Raw genomic sequence first — 7,046 nt, forward strand, 5'->3', positions numbered from 1 at the left:
ATGCATAGACATAGATATAGAAAACAAATTAGTGGTTACCAAAGAGGAGAGGGAAGGGTCAGGGACAAATTAGAGATATGGGATCAACAGGTACAAACTACTATGTATAAAGCAGATAAGCAACAAGAACATACTATATAGCGTGGAATTATTCATACCCATTATCTAGTAATAACCTATAATGGAGTATCATCTGCAAAAATAGTGAACCACTATGCTATACACCTAAAACTGACAGTATTGTAATCTAACTACACTTCAATTTAAAAAAAGTAGAATTGAGATAAGTGGATACGAAAGAATTTCAAATACAATCAAAGGCAATGAGGCAAAAAATCACAAACTACATGTCAGGAACAGAAGTGGTTTAGTCCTAGAAGTGAAGAAAGCTTATGGATGGTTTTTTCTTAAACTGTGTTCTATAGAACTCCACTCTTCTATGACATGGTACTACCATATTGAAAAAAAAGAGTCTTCGGTCAAAAAAGACTTGGTGACTTTGAGATAAATAAACCTATGCAGGTTTCTTCGCTCAGGACTTCTAAGAGCATCTGAAATGCTAATATGCATATCTGACAACCTTTTTTTCATGGACAGTCTATTAACATCTTCCAGAGTGTGGGAGGAAATGGAGTTTGAGAAGCAAACTCTACAATCCTGTGGGAGTCCCTGGCAGTGACTGAGAACACATTCCAAAGGGTTTCTGCACAAAGTCAGAAAGGATGTCACAAGTCTTGGACAAATGATACCTAGAACATCATGGAGCAATGGCATGAGTACTGAAATGTAACTAGCACGCCAAGTGGAAACTGAATGTTACCCTGGGTGACCCGTAAGAAAAGTGATGAACAGGCATCAAACAGAAATCCGGATGTATATCCTGGAAAATACTGGAGACCCAGTGGTAAAATTTCACACACAGTGTGCCCTGCTCCTAGTGGCTGTGGAGCATACCAAATTATCTCAGACCTGATATTTTAAGCTAATTAGAATCCTATTTGTTCACTCATTTAATCTTATTAAGTACAAATTAATTGAGCCTTCACTCTGAGCCAGGCTCTGCTAGACTATAGAGGAAAACCATAAAGAATAGAAGAACAAGGCTGGGTTCCCGCTCATCAAGCTCTCTGGACTGCTTGAGATTGAACATGTAAACATACAGTTACAATGCAAAATATAATTTCAATACAATTCTCTGAAAACACAGAGGATGAACTTACATATCTAGTAATGAAGGGTTTGGGAGCCTTCAGAAAAGAGTTGATATTTGAGCTTAAAGGATGAGTAGAATTTGCCAGGAAAAAGGAGAAACCTCACAAAAGACACTGAATCTGAATATCCAGACCCCATATTTAACCACATAAAAGCTTTCTCATTATAAAACAGAAAAGAGAAAAATCCAATATTTACGGATAAATACAAACATAAATTAAAAACAAAAGGATTTTCCAAAAGTGTCTTTTGAAGTTATGGAAATTTGGGAGACATTTTTATGACATAAATGTAAAGATCCGATCAAAAGGTTATTAAAGTCTATTTCAAGGCCATCAGCCCTGCTGCTTCTCCTTGAGTTACAGGAAGAAAAAAAAAAATCTTTTTTTCTCTTTTGTTCTTTATCATGAGATCCAGCATGTAAGTTGGAGTACATCAGAGAAGCCCAGTGCCCGCCTCTGGAGACTCTGAATTTGACCAGAGAAAATGAGAAACACATTATTTCAAAATGTTTCTAATTTTTCAGTTTAGAATAGTGCCCACAGTATACAGGAAATTGCTAGTACCAAAGCCTGTTTTTCTTCCCAATAATTTCAGACTGCTATATTCTTTAAAGTAGAATTAGAGTAAAGCTTTTCTTTGCTGTGTAGCTTTTTTTTTTCTTTTTAGGCTACCATATGAGACAATTTCACTGTACAACTACTTTATATTTTAAGGTTTTATATATTATACCTTCACATATTTATATTCAGAGTGTACTGACTACTTATACTTCCAAATACTTAGAATGAGTAATCTATACTCAACAAAAACAGGCATTTTTTTAAAAAAGTTTTAAGTGCAACACAAATATATTTGTTTTGTTTTACTGAGTGCTGTGACGATTCTTGTTTAGTGACTCTTTTTGTTAGCTTTTTTTAAATTATGGGAGTTTGTTGTAGTTTTATTTTTTTACCATGGAAGATTTTTAAAATTTATTTTTATTGAAGTATAGTTAGTTTACAATGTTGTGTCAATTTCTGGTGTTTCAGCATAATGTTTCAGTCATATAGGAACATATATATATTATTTTTTAATTTCTTTTTCAGTATAGGTTACTATAAGATATTGACTATAGTTCCTTGTGCTATACAGTACGAACTTGTTCATCTATTTTATATGTATTAGTAAGAATGCCTTCTTTTTTTAAGGGAAGGAGGTAATTAGGTTTACTTACTCACTTATTATTTAAGTGTAGGTACTGGGGATTGAATCTAGGACCTTGTGCATGCTAGGCAGGCACTCTACCACTGAGCTGTTCCGCCCCCACCCCCCCACCATGGAAGATTTTAAATCCCCACCATGATGAGAGAAAAAAAATCTAGTTTTGCCCTTAAAACACTGACAAATATATAGACCTGACAATATTAGTGTTCAGTAGATGTTTGCTGAATAAATGAACTGACGGTGCCATAGGGGAGACTGGAAGAAAAGACAAAAAACAACAACCCTACCTCCCATTTGAATCAATTCAGTACAGCTGACCTTCCATATCCGTGGATTCCAAAGATTCAACTACCCATGGATCCAAATATATTTGGAAAAAAAAAAAATCCATCAAGTTCCAAAGAGCAAAACTTGAACTTGCCACACCAGCACTATTTACATAGCATTTAGATTGTACTAGGTATTGTAAGTAATTTAGAGATGATTGAAAGTACATGGAGGATGCTCATAGGCCATACACAAATACTATGCCATTTTATAAAGGAACTAGAGCATCTATGGACTTTGGTGTCTGCAGGGGGCCTGGAACCAATCCCCCATGGATACCAAGGGAAGACTGTACTAAGAAACTTTATTGCCTAAAACCCAAACCAAACCCATGACAAAAAGACTTCGGGGTTAAACAGAAGTCCTGAGACAATTCATTCTTGGAAAGCCTGGATTAAACTTTTTAGCATTGATACTTTAACAACCTGATTGATCCATTCAGTCACTCATTCAACAAATTTTAACACATTTATTAAGCATTTACAGTAGTAATAATAATAGGTAATGCCAGTTTAAAATTTTATTTTGACCTAGCCCTGTGCTGTGTGCTTTGTACTGATTATCTCACTGAGTCCTTACAGCAGCCCTAAATTAGCCCCATTGTGCAGAAAAAGGCGCAGAATGTTGCGTAAGTTGCCCACAGTTACCCAGCAACTAAATGAATTCTAAATTGACTCCAAGCCAGTGTGACTCCAGAGCTCCACATTTTTTGCTACCCTGTACCACGCTACAGGACCACACGCTAGGGGTGCCCAAAGATAAAAATACAGGTGGATCATCCCCTGAGAAGGATTACAATGTCATCGACTCAAAGACTTTAAGAGCAGGTCATCTCGGCTCTCCTTTTACAGATGAGAAACCAAGGCTAAGTGAGGCCATTTACCCAAAGTCACCCAGACAGGTTTGGAATGCCTCCCTGCCAGCCCTCTGTGTTGTCTCTCACTCCACTTGTCTTTCACTCACTACACGGAGCTAGAAACCCCACTTACTGAGTAGACTACTAGATCCAAACTATAACCACAGAAATAAGAAACCAGATGGAAATGATTTTTAACTGGGTAAATTTGTCTCCTTAGACATAATCCTCACTGATAACTTTCAAACTGACAAATTGTTGAAGCTGCATGTAGATCTCGGCCACATTATAAATCAACTACACTTCAATTAAAAAAAAAAAAAACACCAAATTCGAGTTCAGCAATTTAGAGTTGGCATTGGGTCTCCCTGACACCCTAGGTTTCCAATTATCTTTTCAGGCCCATCTTGTCTCCTGCTCTGAGGCCATTTAACAGGCCATTACTAAGCAATTGCAAAACTGGAACAAAAGCAAGATAGAATCAAAAGGACGTTTTGAGCTGGAGCAACAGGAGCCACTAATTCAACCTCCTTATTGGAAGCACAAGAAAACCTAGGTCTGGGAAGCAACATAACACAGTGGAGCTTTCTGAAAGCGTGGGACAAACTAGGCAGAAGTCACAGCCATGTTACTGGGTGGTACAGCTCTGGGTATCCCCTCTGACCACTATGAACTTCAGTCTCCTTGTCTGCAAAATAGAGATCATCATAGTCCCTATTTTGGGGTTTGTCTTGAAGACTACCTGTAATAAAGTATATTCCACACTACCTGGTCCATAGTATGCATTCAATAAACATAGCAATAATGATTACGATCGGACCTAGTTCTGCCCCCTTCATTCACCCGTTGATTTGTCTCGTTTATACGGTGGAGGAACCCAATGAGATAATGTTTGTAAAAGCTTTGCTCAGATCTCCATTCTCTGAGTTTCAGCTCTAATGTACACCTCACGGAAGACTTCAGCACCTGCCAGAGTGGGAATAAATGATTCCCTCTTCCATGCTCTCTGGCTGCAGCCTGATCAGCCTCCACCTCACTTTCTCCTGTATTTGATGTTGCTTCATTTATACCCAAAGCACAAATTCCTTGAGGTGAGGGATCTTTGCTCTCTCTCTCTCCCCCTCACTACCCCTGTACAGTCACCTTATACAGAGTGGGCACTTACAAATGCATGGGCCTTGTCCTGAATGCATGTTTAACAACTCAACTGCCACATATGTGACAAGCATTTGAGAATTACGATTAGGAAGTTGAACTGAGTTCTTAAGCAGGGAGGGTTTTGGGGTTTTTGTTTTGTTTTGTTTTTCAAACAAAATTTTGTGGGGCAAATACAAAAAGAAAAGCCGGTATCTAGGCTAAGCCTAAGACACCTGCTACACAGGGCATCTCTCTTGGAAGTAAAAGGACCCTACAGATCTGTCATTGCCCTTGTTCTTATGGCAGCGGCAGTGACAACCTTACAGCCGGGCAACATCCTCTCATTTCACTTTTGACAGCTCCAGGAAACAAGAGAAGCAGTGGAACTTGTTCCAGCCCTGAGTTCTGCAGGTCACCTATACTCAGAGCTCCTGTCCAGGTAGGGGCATTATGCCTGAGGCTGGCTGTGGGATGGCAGACAGGAGGGGAATATACTCTGGGGTCCTTCTGCGCTTCAGTTCCTCTCTCTGAATGATGGGAATAAGACTACCTTGTTCTCCAAGATTCTACCTCCCCAAATTGGTGACAATGTGATTTCAAAAACTGCCAGGACAGATAAGCAATGAATGTCAAGGGTGGAGTTGGTCCTGAGGGACGGTGCTCCAAAGCAGAGCGAAGGCACAAGCTCTCTGCATAACAGATATAAAAATTAGCTAATATTTGTTAAGGGCTTACTGTGTGTCAAGCCGTGTGCCAAGAGTTTTATGTGTACTAATTCATTCAATTCCTCAAACAATGCTATGAGGTAGTCGCCATTTTACAGAGGAAGAAACTGAAGCATAGAAATGTTAAGCCAAAAGCTACACAGCTAACAAGGCAGAGCCTGGAATAGAACTCACACAGCTGAAGGTCACCAGTGTACTCTGAACTTTTTTACTGGACTGTCTTCCTGTGGCCATCTCTTTAATTTGGTGCTAGCACAATGCTTTGCATGTAACAGGTGCTTTGGCATGTTTCTCCCTTCTTCCCCTCCTTCTAATACCATCCCTGGCTCCTCTATTAAGTAAGGTGTTTGACTTTTAATAGTGTTTTTCCAATGGACAGCTACAAACACTTGGAGTTCCATAATTTAACTTTTTCCTATTTATGATTAAAAATGAATAGAAGCGCATTCTAGATCATTGGGATAACCATCCGATACCAAGTACTGCCTGTGATTTCAGTGCCTGTGTGAGCTATGCCCTGGCACCAAAAGTGACCACTTTACTCATTACGCTGATGAGAACAGAACAGCACAAAGTTAATCTCTAAATGATGTATCAGAGTGAAGTGAAAGCCAGCTATTACAATGACACAGGGTGTGAACAGAGGAGGTGTGGTAACTGTAAGTGAGGGAAGAATGAGGTGAGAAAACTGAGTCAATACAGGGCACCTCCCACACCGTAAGAGTGGTACAGCCATACAGAGCTCAAATGTCCCCACACCTGGCCAGCCACTACCCCGTGACCTAGCAGTAGTTGAGTAAACATTAGTAATTTAAATGTTATAGTTCTGGGAGGGGAATTTTATATTTAATTTACAAATTTGTTTTGGTTTTATTCCAGAGTTGTTAAAAAGCTGTAACATAAGTTTATATCTGGTTTTATGTTTATATAGGGTAATGCAACATTTTAAAAGAAAATAATTTAAGCCCAGAGTGGGGAGGTGTAAGAAAATTCTGCCCTTAAGATGCGCCCTCACATTTGAGAATCACCTCACAGTAATAAGGGTTGGGGCTTTCCTATGTAAAACTGCGAACACAAGCACCTTGGGTCTCTCACAAGCACGATGGTGTGAATAAACCCGCGAGGCCCTCTCTTTTTGAGAGCAGGCTGTGGTGGCAGAAAGGCAGGCTAAAGGGCTTGACAGAAAAAAATGCAGCCTCGGGTGCACTGGGGCAGGTCATTAAGCCCCAGAAAACCTCTTCCCGTGCCTTACCTGTGAAAGCCGGGTAATCAGTACCTTCTTCACCTGAACTGTGGGTCCCTGGCAGTGACTCAGGGAAGCAGGCCCCCGGGCGACGAGCTGGCTCCACCAGCTGGTGCCCTGATAAAGAGCGGAGGCTGGTGGGCTCCCCGGCCAGACGGCCACTGGAAGCCGCCAAGCCCCTGCTTGCTCCGGGCCCCACGCACCGCACTGGGTGGTGGTGGAGGGTGTGCGAAGCACTGGTGGTCCTGCCACCGGAAGGCAGCTTTCCGCTCCTCGGAGGCACCCGAGACCGTGGGTGAGGCGGCAAGGAACGCGGTCAGCACCTCAAACCTCTGAAAAC

At 40.7% G+C, this 7,046-nt stretch overlaps 1 protein-coding gene across 2 annotated transcripts in view; it reads right to left on the bottom strand.

The window, feature by feature from the left end:
* The window catches only part of ME3 (malic enzyme 3), a 377,761-nt gene that overhangs the window by 272,477 nt on the left and 98,238 nt on the right, over positions 1–7,046 (bottom strand). The window contains exon 1 of one of the 2 annotated variants that reach the window (XM_064492780.1): positions 6,716–6,730. The exons of the other annotated variant lie outside the window; for it this stretch is intronic. The gene's annotated coding sequence lies outside the window, so the exon portion shown is untranslated. Of the gene's footprint in view, positions 1–6,715; positions 6,731–7,046 lie in introns of those variants that run through there. 2 annotated transcript variants of the gene reach the window in all.

This window comes from Camelus dromedarius, chromosome 12 (genome assembly GCF_036321535.1).
Source record: "Camelus dromedarius isolate mCamDro1 chromosome 12, mCamDro1.pat, whole genome shotgun sequence".
In the NCBI taxonomy this organism is placed as follows: domain Eukaryota; kingdom Metazoa; phylum Chordata; class Mammalia; order Artiodactyla; family Camelidae; genus Camelus; species Camelus dromedarius.